Here is a 14,075-nt window from a genome sequence, read left to right as displayed (position 1 = left end):
GGTAAGATAAGCACTTTAGAAACACCCAATGATTCTTACCAAGAAAATATTTTAGATAGCATAAAAATAGAAACTGATCTACAATATGAATTATCCATAGCAGAATCTAGCTACAATTCCATCAAAATCAACAAAAAACATGTTATATGCAAATTAGAAATTATAAACCTAAACCTGATAATCAAAACCAAAGATATTCAGTATGGGAATTTCGAACAAGAGAAATGTAAAAATCACATAAAAGCCCTTTTAGACTTAAAGGTTATAGAATCCAATACTAGTCCTCACATCTCCAAGAAAATCCTTGGTTTTTTAGACAAAATGGAAGATATAAAAATCATAAGAGCTTTTCTAGGCTTGCTTAATTATGCAAGAAATTTTATTGATATAAAATTGGTTTAGAAAATAAAAGAAATGGTTAATAATTTGTCATATTTATTTCTCCCATTAGATTCTGACTGCCTAGTCATAGAATGTGATGGTTGTGAGCAAGGATGGAGAGCCATCCTAAAGAAAAAAAATATGAAAAAAATTCATGATGAAGAAATCTATTACGAAGTAAATGTTGTGATAAAGGCCTTAGAAGGATTTAAACTCTTTCTGGTCAATAAAAGCGAGATCACCATAAGAACTGATTGCGAAGCAATAGTAGCCAACAAATAAATATAGATAAAAAAACCTCACAAAAGATGGTTTTTATTCCAAGAATATGTTTATCACGATGGAATAAAAATAAATTTTGAACACATAAAAGGAGCTAAGAATGTTGCTGCTGATATTCTTTCTCGTTTTGCAAGGATACAATAAGATGAAGCCCTCTAAAGTCTCCTACCAAAACATAAAAATAAAATGAAGTTTGGGAATCAAGAATTTTCGATACTTACAAATGAGTTTCAATACCCTGGTAAAGAAGTCATCAATGATAAATTCAATTGTCTTATTGATAATATTTGGAATATTCCAAAATACAAACAATAATGAGCAATTCATCTGTTCTGTAAAAAAGGGCATAATTTGTGCCTTATACAATTTTTGTATGATAGATAACCAAGGAGTTCGTCTCCTTATGAAAGTCTCTCCTTCTAGAAAAGGTTATACAACTTTTGTATTGTTATCAGGACCCCATAAAGGTGTTTACACCAATTTTAAAGACCTTTGCTTAGCAAAGGAGGGTATTCGAAGCTCAATCTACAAAGGATTTTATTCAAGGGAAGAAGCAGAAAAAGCCCTTGAATTAAATAACACTAGCATTAATAAAATCAAGAATGCCCTTGAGCTAGAAACCACAACCATAGTCATAAATGCTGACCAAACCAAAACCTCCCCCAAAACCTACAAAGAATCGGTTAGCCCAAATGTCCCCAGACCAACAAATAGCTTGAACCTAGATAATTTTAAGAAAATACAAAAATTAATGTTTAGGGTACACAACAACCAAACCCAGATTTCAGGCCTTTATATAGATGTGCATGCCTATTTTAACCAAAAATTTGTATGCACCATATATTTGGCAAACTTTTTGTTTTTGTTTTTAGAATAAAAAAATCTATCAAACAATCTCACTCAAATCCTTAAGATTTTGTTAGACTCTTTTTTTCTCCATTGGTTTTTCTACTAGAAAATATAGATTTAACATCACTAGGTTAACATCGGTTTTTGACAAAACCGATGTTAACATAAACACGATGGCATAATTGTAAATAACATGTATTCATTCACATCGATTTTCTAAAGAACCAATGCTAATGAACTAATGTTAACATCGGTTTTCTAGTTAGTTAACATCGGTTTTTGAAAAAGCGATCTTAACTAATTAACATTAAGATTAGTTTTTTTATCGATGTTAATGTCAGTTCATTAACATCGATTTTTTAGAAAACCAATGTTAATGTATGATAAGTTAATGTCAATTCATTAACATTGATTTTTTAGAAAAGTGATGTTAACGTTAACATCACTTGGTTAACATCGGTTTCCAATTAAAAACCGATGTTGAACTTAAATTTAAAAATATCATAATACAAGCCGTATTTTCCTTGCACTCTCTTCTTCTTTGACTCAGCTCTATCTTCGTGGCTCTACCTCTTCTCTGTCTCAGCTTCGTCTTCATGGCTTTGCTCTCTTTGCAACCTTATTGCTATCGTGCCCTCGCCATTGTAAGTAGGTATTTTTCTGCTTATTTTTCGCGATTGTGTCTCTCTGTGCATCTTTTTGTGTTGAATACCATGGTTGAGTTTGGCTCACCTCACATGGATGAGTTTTTGTCAAGTGCCATGGCATTGCCTCAACTATGGTGGCCGCAAAGTTCTTGGCTAGACCTTGCATGACTGAGTTTTGATAATTACATTTAGCAGGTTGTTGTAGTAGCAATGTTTGTGCAACGATATGTTTAGGCTTTTTTTGCTCGGACTTTATCAGAGTTTAAATCACTGCTTTAGTTATGTGTGTGTATGTTTCTCATCTCTCTGTTTGCATAACATTAACAACCCCTCACTCACTCTTTTTTATTTCACAGGTTATTCCTTGCGCCATTTACATGACACCAAAGTTGATCAAAGGTTTCAATCTATCAAGAATATTGTCTATATCCATCTATCTACATCTCTTTTCTCTTGCTCTTGTTTTTCCTTTCTCTTGCTTCATCAAAATATGCATGTTGCAGATGAAAAACAATTCCAATCAAAAACAATGTCGTGGGTTTCGCTTCCAGAGGTTTTAGTATCCTTGCTTGTGTCACCACTGCTGGAACCTCCTTAATCATCAGGTTTGTTCCCACATTTACTTGCAAACAACATGCTCTGCTCCTTAATATATAGTTAGTTATATTTCAGGAGATAATGCTAGCTAGCTAGCATTGATATCATTGGTGTAATTGAAAAATAAAGAGAGAGAGTATTCACTAATTTTGTGGAACATAAACAAAAAGTATGAATGTTGGTGGTTGGAAAATTTATATAGTGAAATGCAAAAATTGAAAGGTTATAGTATGCCATGGTTATCATGAAGGACATGTGACCAATCCTACTGAGTTGGAATAAGGTTTTGGTTTTTGTATAATTTGAATGTTTTGATGATAAACTACACAACTTAAGTTAATTATTAGATTGAGAAGTTTAATTGTGTATAACCATAAGTTATTATAGTGGAAAGTCTTGCCCTGGCTCATCCATTGGCTCTAAATCTCTTGCTCAAATCATTGTGATTCTTTCCTTAGTGATTGAATTTACCATCCATTGGCTCTATGTACCATGTTGATGCCCTTGTCAACAAGCATTTCTCAGAACATGTATTTCACTGTCATTAATTTTTTTTCCAATTAAAGTGTTCACTGTCATTAAATTATGTTAATTAACAATGTTAGATAGGGAGTTGTGGGACCAGTAAAACCTTCATATAGGCCGGATCATGATGTCGATGATCCCCTATATCTGATGACATTGAACATCCCATGAATTTTTCTAAAGCCGTTGTAGGTTATGTGGGATGCTACCATGTTTGGGGTTTTTAATGACAACTTCCCCTTGTACATAAAGCATGAAGATCTATCTGTAATAATACATAGTGGTTAATGTCTCAGCATCTCTATTATACAATTGCGGATTCTGTAAGTCACTTTACATTATTGTTTATTACCTAATTGTTTTAAATTCATACATAATTTACTTTATTTTAACAACAATAGGCATATGATTGAGACAAGTATGCAAGCGGGATGTGTACCTAGGAGCCTACTTGAATGGATAAGTTAAACTGAACAAATGAATTTAAATAGTGTATAATAACTTATATTGTTCTCCACTGCAGTGCACATTGGCAAATGGTCATTATTTTGCCTAAGGAAAATGTTGTCATCTAGTTTTGTTCGTTACACAATAAGTCTAACAACTACCTAAAAAGAATTATTAACAAATCAGTTGTACTTTCCAATATATTTACATTAGCATTAGTTAGGAACACCAATATTTTAATTGTACAATATGCATCCATGTTTGTATTGAACAGTGATTTGAAAGGATTTGACAATACTCCACAAAGTAAATTTAAGACTACTGTTAGGTGGATTGTTGTTAAAAGTAAGTCATTTAAACAATGCTTCTAATTATATTTTATTAGTGTGTAGACTAATTTGTACTTAAAATTGAATATTTAAATTTTATAATGTATTTAGTGTAATAGACAAAAAGGAAGCACTGAGTGTGGATATTACATCATGCGTCGAATGTTAACTATAATCTTAAGAAGTTTCAATAATAATTGGGAAATAGTAATTGTTTGATTCAAACCTATTTCATTTTGTTATAATTGGTATTATATATTATTAACTTATGTTTTATTATATCATGTAGCATTTCAATGATGCTACACCATTGAAACCAGAGAGATTGAAGGCTCTTTGCATACAGTGGGCAAGCTACTATTTGAAAGTTAAAAAATAAATAATTAGTGTTTAAGTAATTTTGAAATTGTAGTTTAGTTAATTTACATTTTTTACAATTCATGTAATGTATGCACATTAAATATTCTCTTAATTCATAGTAAATATTCAATTTTTATGGAATTTCTACTAAAAACTGCCTAAAAATAGACTGAAAATTATCTGTTATGATTCTGCTTTTAAATTTACAGGTTAATTTAAGGTAATTAAAAAATATAAAAAAATATAAAAAAAAATATAAAAAAACATTGGCTTTTAGTAAAAACCAATGTTGATGTTTACAAATAAAAACCGATGTTGAATTGTAAAAATCGATGTTGGTTGTCAAATAGCAATATCAATTTTTAGTAAAAAAACGATGTTGGGAGTACAAATCAACATCGGTCTATTCTAAAAACTAATTAATTAATCAAATTACCATTTAACATAAGCCCTGAATTTTCTGCACCCATCCATTCATCTCTTAGCTTGGCTCATCTTGGGTCTCATCATTTGATCCTCATTATCTTTTCTTTGGAGTGCAGCCTGTAAGGCCTCAACTTGAGCCTTCAATTCAGCAACCTCCCCTACTGAAGCTTCATTAGTACAACTGAAATGTAAACTAGTACATAATTTGACAATATATAGCAGCTTGAGATCTCAATCCAAATATGCGTCATTTCCCCTCGATGCCTCCCACAACATCTTTTTCTCTCTTGGATAGATTTGTTTTCTTTTACCTTTCTGTGAGAAATTTAATTTTCTTGTGTTATGCTAAGTTGAACATTTGTTTGAATTTATTATAATTAGACTTTCAAGTCGTGCAATGCTCTCAGTTTTTTTTTTGTAAATTATATATATCATTTTATATTTATTTGTTTGTTTATATATAATTTAATTGTCTATTAAGTTATTATATTTTTTAAAGTTATCTCTTTTAATTCATATAGTTACTAATTTAAAAGAAAAATATATGTATAGTTCAGAAAAATATATTAAGAATCTCAAAGTACAAGCTACTCTGATTTGAATACAGTGTCATACAAGACCATATCAAAGAAAATAAAGAAAAGATACGAGATTGTATTATTTGTCTTGGTCGTACACCAAGTTGACGATTGAAACAAAGAAAACCTTGTGAACATTTCAATCATTCGAAAAACAACTAATTGTTGCTTGAGTTTCATGACCATCTTAAGTTTAATTTGGTCACCTTGTTCGTATGTTATTTTATCAACTTTGGACTAATATATTTCTTCCAGCTAACATAATCAATATGCATAAAGTGTCAATCTTTATTTTTTAAGCCAGTTGACAAACCTATTAAGGTTCTCTAATGATCGACCTCCATTGGTTATGTTTTTCATAACTTTGTCCTTCAACTCCAGAAAACTTGAATTTATGTTCTCATCATTAAAGAGTTGGTCTACTTTCCTTTTTAACTCCATGCGTGACACGAGTCCATTTTTATCTTTGTCAACTCCCAGCCCAACCTTCAACTCATCACAAATATATGCTTTGTTATAAAGTTGGTCTCCAAAATATGGCCAGCACAGTAAAGGAACCCCATTAGACAAACCTTCCATGGTAGAATTCCAACCACAATGGGTAAGAAAACAAGCTATGGCAGGGTGGTTTAGCACCTTCTGTTGAGGAGCCCAACCAACAATCTTACCTTTACTTCCCAAGAATTCATTAGGGTATACCCTCTTATTGTCTTGACGCACAACCCAAAGAAAAGGTCTATTGGTGAGGTCAATTCCAGGAGCTAGTTCATTGAATTGGTTTTGATCAAAATGAGTGAAACTACCAAAGGCAACATACAAGACAGAACCATGAGGTTGTTGGTCGAGCCAACTCATACAAGAGAGATCTTCTTCCCAGTATTGTCTGATTGATTTTGCAGTTGCAATTGTGTCACCATAACTTCTCAACAATGGACCAATTGGCACAAGCTTAGGAATAGAGGATAATGGCCCAGGTTCAAGTTCATTTGTGGTGTTGCAAAGCCACCATTTCGTCAGATTTAGACTTCGTGTACACTCAATCAAATATTTAATTACTATCTTACCGTTTATTGTGTCGCCCATATTCCACTAAAAAAAGTCTCGTGGGTCCATCTCAGGTATACCTTGTGATATGTGAATTGTCTTTTTCGTGGTTAGTGTTAGTCCTATAATGTAAAACAAAATTAAATAAATATCAATATATAACAAATTTATTGAGAAGATATAAGGTTGCCTCATAGTTGGAAAAGGATGAAAGGAGAAGTCATAAATTCAAATCCTCTAATTGATATTTTTAATAAAACTAATAAATTAATATATACTAATAAAAAATAAATATTTATTGAGATTTATTATGCTTCTCTCTTGGGTTTCAATGGCAATAAAATTTGCTTGCTTCCTTAATCAACTGAGTAATAAGTGAGCTTTAAAAAGTAAAGACTTGTGTGGATAAACTTCTGGTTAAACATTTATAAGATGAAGAAAAAATTATAAAAAAGATGCAATACACTTTTAGATAAACTAAAATTAGTTTATGTATAAATTAATAATAAGATTTTGGAGAAACTAATAATATGATAAGGTTTCTACAATTAGTTTATTCAAAAGCTATAATTTTAACTTATAGGAAAAAATATTTTAGGATTAATTATTCATTTAGTCCCTATAGTTTTCAAACTTATTTTTCTTAGTTCTTATATTTAATAAGTGAATTTTTTAGTTCCTGAAGTTTAATAAGTAAATTTTAAAGTCTCTGAAGTTTACATTTTAATTCCCAAAAGGTTTCTTCCGTTAAATTTTTTAACTTCGTTAGTTAATGAATTTTAACAGCAAGGACCTTTTGAAAATTAAAATATAAACTTCAAAGATTAAAAAAATTCACTTATTAACTATATGAACTAAAATTAATAAGTTTGAAAACTATAAAAACTTAATAGGTAATTAAACCAATACTTTATTTGTTATTCTTCTTTTCTATACAATAAGTATTTATAACAAAATACAAAAATATGTATTCGATTCCTAATAAATATGAAATTTTTTTATTCATTTCTTAATAAATATTTTCTTTGGATTGAGTTTCTAATAAGACAAAAAATTTATTTTTATCTTTTGACACTTTTTTAAATTCATAATTATTTAACAAATTTTATATTTATTTTCTGATATATTTTTCATTTGTTATTAATCATTTTCAAATTTATTAATAATAAATAAATAAAATTTTAAAAATAAATACAAAAAATATTTATTAACAATCACAAACATATTTTATTCATAACAAAATTTGTCCCCATAGAGCCCAAATAAAATCAAGCAAGTTCAAATATATAGGAAAATATATGATATTCTTACCACCATCAGAATCTATGATCCCATCATCGATAAGCTTAGGGATGTTGTATAGAAGGCCAAATAAAGCTGCTGGTGAAGCCCACAACAGGGCTCCTTTGATTCCCAGTTTACTCCCAACATCCAAAGCCCATCCCATGCAGAAATCTGCAACACTTAAGCTGATTTTGTTGTCACCATTCAAATGAACATCCTCTATGAGCTTCTCAAGCATAGTTGGCATGGTGTTTTGCATAGCATCACATAACTTGCCTGCATCGTTTTGGTCATCATCAGGTTCTAAACCATCGGGGATAGAAACCAACTTTAGAAGGGATTCGTCAAGACTATCTTGTTGCTCGCCCATGGAAGCTACCACTCGCTTGTGGTCAAAGTCCGTGTTCACAAAAATGACTTTGCAACCATGCTCAACCAACTTTTGTGAGAGGGTCATCAAGGGATTGACATGCCCTTGAGCTGGATATGGTAAAACTAGCACAGTTGGAATGCTCATGTTGTATATAGATTTCTTTTGATTAACAGACTCTACTCTTTAATTGGCTTACACATAGTTTGCAAATTCACGGCTATCAGAGTATGAATTTGTTTATACATATACTGATATGAAAGTAAATAATGTTTGAGTTAGCTATCTGTCATGATGATGTAGTTATGGTGGAAATGTTTATTAGTTGGTGTTTGTAACAAATTGCTATATAATGCGTTAACTTAATTGCCAATTGTCTATGTGTGTGTGTCTTATGTCCAATATTTTATCATACGTGTTTACTGAATTTTTAAATTAGAAATTGCTCAGCTCATCTGAGTATCAGATAAAGGGATAACATATCCTTCTTCATGTTGTTCAGAGCTCTGTCTTTTCATTATTTGTTGCTGGGGAACAGATTGTTTTATACCTGTTAATATGGTATATGTTTGGACTAATAAAGGGGAGAGAGCAAGGGACTGAGATCCTTGTCTGATAGACAGTTAACTGTAATGTAACATATGGGTGAAAAAATAAAAGGAGATTAAGGGCAGTTAGTTTGGGAAATTGTTGATTGATTGAAAGTTTGGGGAGAGTCCATGTCTCTAAAATATCTAGAATAGGAGGGTAGTGTGTCTGCTATTCTGCATTACTATCTTGTACCACATGTCCTCATTTCTAATCTTGTGTCCCATTGATACAAACCCAGAGATAGAGGTTCCTGCTAATAGACTTTCGGTTTTTCTTTCCATATTCTAATTCAGTCCAATTATGGATGTGGTTCCAGAGGCTAGTAAACTCTGTTTCATGAAAATTTTCATTTTGGATCTTAAATTATACATCAAAGAGAATTCGTATTGACTATTATGCATGTTGACTTTTAGAAGATATTAAATGTTTGTAACTGAAACTCTGCTTGGAACTAATGTTGGATGTATATTTCTTGTTGTAACTTGAGGTAACCCTAGAGTCTATTATTGGTGGATTTCAAGTTTCTGGCTTTGATTGCATGCACTTTGCAATTATATGTGCAGGTTGGTACCACTTCATCAATAGTTGTTGATCCTCTGCTTGCATTGGGAAAAATTGCCAAGGTAATATATTGTATTGAATTGATGATATAATACATGCTAGTATAGTCACTGATTCATTTTATTGAGGATATTAAACCAAATGTTTATTTTTTTAAAATAGAAAAACATGTGACTCATAAGGAATTAGGAATGTAGCTAGATAGTTAAATCCAGAAATGACAAAGCAGTATGTTAGGAACACAAGGAGATAATGATACTTGTGAATTGATATTGGATGGATTCTTTTTACCTCCAAAATGAATGTTTAACATCTTATGTTCTTTTACCCTTTGAATTTCTGCATATTCTTTACCTTCCTATTTTTAAACAATGTCCCTCCCCCCCCCCCCCCCTCTCTTGTCTTTGTTGTAGTGGATGGAGAGCTATACATGTGGGGAAATAAAAGAACACAAGCGGGCAGCTTGGACTAGGAAAAAGTAAGAACTAAACCTTGTATTAGCATTCCTCAGTACTAACAATTTTTTTCCTGAGCCTGGACATATTATTATGTATATACCTTTTTCATACTGGATACTCGTAGTAGTCAGAGATGCTATAAAGCTGTTCAAAGAATAAAAAAGACATGTTTGAAGAATGTATATACCTAGCTTTCAATTTTGTAAAAAAAAAAAAAAAAACATTCTACATCGGTTCTGAGGTGACTGATGTAGAATGAAAACCATTTTAAGACGATCACGTGCCGAAGACCGTCTTAGAATGCAATGCATTCTACATCGGTTCTTAGGCAACCGATGTAGAATGTTCAGCATTCTAAGATGGTCTTCCACAACTGTCGTAGAAAATCTTTCATTTTTTACGACACCTCTTACAACAACGGTTGTAAACCGATGTAGAAAAACTTATTTAACCGATGTAGAAAGCCTACTTTGTAGTAGTGGATGTGTTCATAGTCATCTATTATTATACAACAACAACAACAACAACAACAACGCCTTATCCCACTAGGTGGGGTCGGCTACATGGATCAACTTTCGCCATAATGTTCTATCAAGTACCATACTTCTATCCAGACCATTAATTTCGAGATCCTTTTTTATAACCTCTCTTATAGTCTTTTTGGGTCTTCCTCTGCCTCGAATTGTTTGTCTTCTCTCCATCTGGTCTACTCTCCTCACTACAGAGTCTACCGGTCTTCTCTCTACATGCCCAAACCACCTAAGTCTATTTTCCACCATCTTCTCTACAATAGGCGCTACTCCAACCCTCTCTCTAATAGCTTCGTTTCTAATTTTATCCTGTCGGGTCTTACCACACATCCACCGCAACATCCTCATCTCCGCTACACCTACTTTATTCTCATGTTGGCTCTTGACCGCCCAACATTCTGTTCCGTACAAAATCGCCGGTCTTACCGCAGTCCGATAAAACTTTCCCTTTAGCTTGATCGGTACCTTTGCATCACATAACACCCCCGATGCTTTTCTCCATTTCATCCATCCTGCTTGAATGCGATGATTCACATCCCCTTCAATTTCCCCATCATCCTGTATTACAGACCCAAGATATTTAAACCGTGTGACTTGAGGGATAATATGGTCTCCTATTTTCACCTCTGAGTTAGAAACCCTCCTTCTTTTGTTGAACTTACATTCCATATACTCCGATTTGCTTCTGCTTAGGCGAAAGCCATGTGTTTCTAGAGCTCGTCTCCAAGTTTCCAACCTCTCATTCAACTCCTCCCTCGACTCTCCAAGGAGGACTATGTCATCTGCAAAGAGCATGCATCTCGGCGCTATCTCTTGGATTTGTTCCGTGAGGACATCCAGAATTAAGGTAAAAAGGTAGGGGCTAAGGGTTGACCCTTGATGTAAACCAATTGTGATGGGAAAATCGTCTGACTCTCCACCCTGTGTCCTAACACTAGTCGATACCCTATCATACATATCTTGGATAGCTCGAATATATGCAACCCTAAACCCCTTTCTTCTCTAGAGCTTTCCACAAAATCTCTCTAGGCACTCTATCATACGCTTTCTCCAAGTCAATAAAAATCAAGTGCAAGTCTTGTTGGGCCATGCGATATTGCTCCATCACCCGCCGTAATAAATAAATCGCTTCCATGGTCGACCTTCCTGGCATGAAACCAAATTGATTCTCAGTAACTTGAGTCTCCTTTCTTAATCTCCGTTCAATCACTCTTTCCCATAATTTCATGGTATGACTCATGAGCTTGATTCCCCTATAATTTGCACAATTTTGTATATCCCCCTTGTTCTTATAGATTGGCACTAACGTGCTTCTCCTCCATTCCTCCGGCATACGTTTTGACCTCATAATTTCGTTAAAGAGTTCGGTAAGCCACTCAAGACCTCTATCTCCAAGAGTTTTCCACACTTCAATAGGTATGTTGTCTGGCCCCACCGCCTTACCATTACTCATTCTTTTCAACGCTTCCTTTACTTCCTGTTTCTGAATCCGACGATAGTACTTATAGTTCCGGTCCTCTTCTCTTGTGTCTAGACTGCTAGAGTCATATCCATATCCCTCATTAAATAAGTTGTGGAAATACGCCTTCCACCTTTCCTTGATATCTTTTTCATGCACTAAGACTTTGCCTTCTTCATCCTTAACACACTTTACTTGATCCAAATCTCTAGTCTTCCTCTCTCTACCCTTAGCAAGCCTATATATAGATCTTTCTCCGTCCCTGGTTCCTAGAGCTTGGTATAGTCCGTCAAAAGCTTGGGCTCTTGCCTCACTCACCGCCTTTTTGGTTTCATTTCTAGCTATCTTATACTTATCCCAAGTTTCAGAATTTCTACACCTAGACCACTCCTTGAAACACTCCTTTTTTACTCTAACTTTGCTCTGAACATTTTCATTCCACCACCACGATTCTTTACCCCTAGGTCCAAAACCTCTAGATTCACCCAACGTCTCTTTAGCCACTTTAATAATCTCTTGGGACATCTTGTTCCACATATCATTTGCACTTCCTTGTGATTGTCCACACCAACCCTCCCATATCTTTTGTTGGAAGATTCCTTGTTTCTCACCCTTCAAGTGCCACCATTTGATCCTTGGTGCTACCAGAGGACCTCTTCTCTTTGCCCTATCTCTAATTCTTACATCCATAACCAAAACTCTATGTTGGGTAGTCAAGCTCTCTCCTGGGATAACTTTACAGTTCAAGCAATACTTCCTATCAGACTTCCTGATAAGGAAGAAATCTATCTGAGAACATGTCCCTCCACTTTTGTAAGTGATAAGATGTTCCTCTCTTTTCTTAAACCATGTATTGGCTATAGAAAGATCCAAAGCCTCCGAAAACTCCAAGATGGATTTACCCTCCCCATTCATCTCCCCTAGGCCAAAACCCCCATGCACCCCCTCAAAACCTCTAGCCACGCTACCTACATGTCCATTGAGATCCCCTCCTAGGAAAACTTTCTCTCCTTGGGGTATATCCTGAAGTACCCCTTCTAGATCCTCCCAAAATTTTACCTTAAAGTGTTCTGCTAACCCAACCTGAGGTGCGTACCCACTAATAACATTAAAGGTGTCCTGTCCCACTACCAATTTTAAGACTATGATACGATCTCCTACTCTTCTTACATCCACGACATCCTTCTTCCACTCCTTGTCCACAATAATCCCTACCCCATTTCTTGATCTGATTTTTCCCGTATACCACAGCTTAAATCCCGAGTTGTCTAATTCTTTCGCTTTTTCACCTGTCGACTTAGTTTCTTGTAGGCACATAAAATTGATCTTCCTCCTCACCATAACATCCACTATTTCCATAGATTTTCCAGTAAGTGTGCCTATATTCCATGTACCAAAGCGAATCCTCCTGTCATGAACTAGCTTCTTTACCCACACCCGTTCACGAAAATGTGGGAACCCTTGCTTACTTTTCACTACATCCGGGCGGCGATGCAGCGGCCCTTGCTCTTTTGACACTGTACTCGAGCCATACAGCGCGTTGCTTCCGGGCAACGACCTAGCATTCACATTATTACGTAATTGATCCATGTCATAGAGATTCGACAAAGTTTAACGTTGGCTGTCGAAAGCCTAACACAACCCTCTCCTTTTATCCGGGCTTGGGACCAGCTAGGAATAGCAAAGCTACCCTAGGCAGGATTTCATCTATTATTATATCTAAGAAAATTAATAAATTTAGTAATATACCTCATTATGATTTTAGTCTATGCATCTAAGAAAAATTTAAATAAGTTTTTGAAGTAGTTCAGAGTCTCATTTAACTTAACTATTTTTTTTACATTTTACTTCCAAAATAACTTATATACTTGTATGTTTTAAACATATTTTTAGTTCTTATAAATATTGATAAATTTATTTGGCTTTTTATTTTAAATTGTTGCTTTTTAGTTTGTTATTTTTTAAAATATGTCACAATTAAATTTATATAATAATTCTGCCAACTAGAGTTAACGATATCGAACTTTTTGAGGTCAAAAACCGTTGTAAAATATGAATTATAAATTACAATTTGACTTTTGTTTGATTCACAATAATTTGGATGACAAGACAACACTATTAGGAAATAAAGTTTTAATATCAATTTTTTTTTTTACTTTTAACATCGATTTTTATCGAATGTTGAAACTATTGGCGTTAACATTATCAATGTTAACATCAATTTTTATAAAATCGATGTTAACATGCACTACACATAAGTTTTTAAGAAAATTAATGTCGTATAATAAGCAATAAACAAAAAATGTAAAATATGCAAAAAATAAATTGATTTTTCTAAAAACCAATGTGGTGCATAA

The 14,075-nt window shown here is 33.6% G+C and overlaps 1 non-coding gene and 1 pseudogene across 1 annotated transcript; both read right to left on the bottom strand.

Moving 5' to 3' along the window:
* Positions 1-5,709: 5,709 nt before the first annotated feature.
* LOC100783607 (UDP-glycosyltransferase 83A1-like) lies at positions 5,710-8,266 on the bottom strand (annotated as a pseudogene).
* Positions 7,168-7,293, bottom strand: MIR10186B (microRNA MIR10186b). Its single transcript, NR_161665.1, has one exon. It is a non-coding gene; the product is annotated as a microRNA MIR10186b (primary transcript).
* Positions 8,267-14,075: the final 5,809 nt, after the last annotated feature.

The sequence above is a fragment of the Glycine max genome, chromosome 1 (assembly GCF_000004515.6).
Source record: "Glycine max cultivar Williams 82 chromosome 1, Glycine_max_v4.0, whole genome shotgun sequence".
Classification (NCBI taxonomy): Eukaryota; Viridiplantae; Streptophyta; class Magnoliopsida; order Fabales; family Fabaceae; genus Glycine; species Glycine max.
Note: the sequence above shows the minus strand (reverse complement) of the source record. Positions and strands in the feature narration are given on the sequence as shown.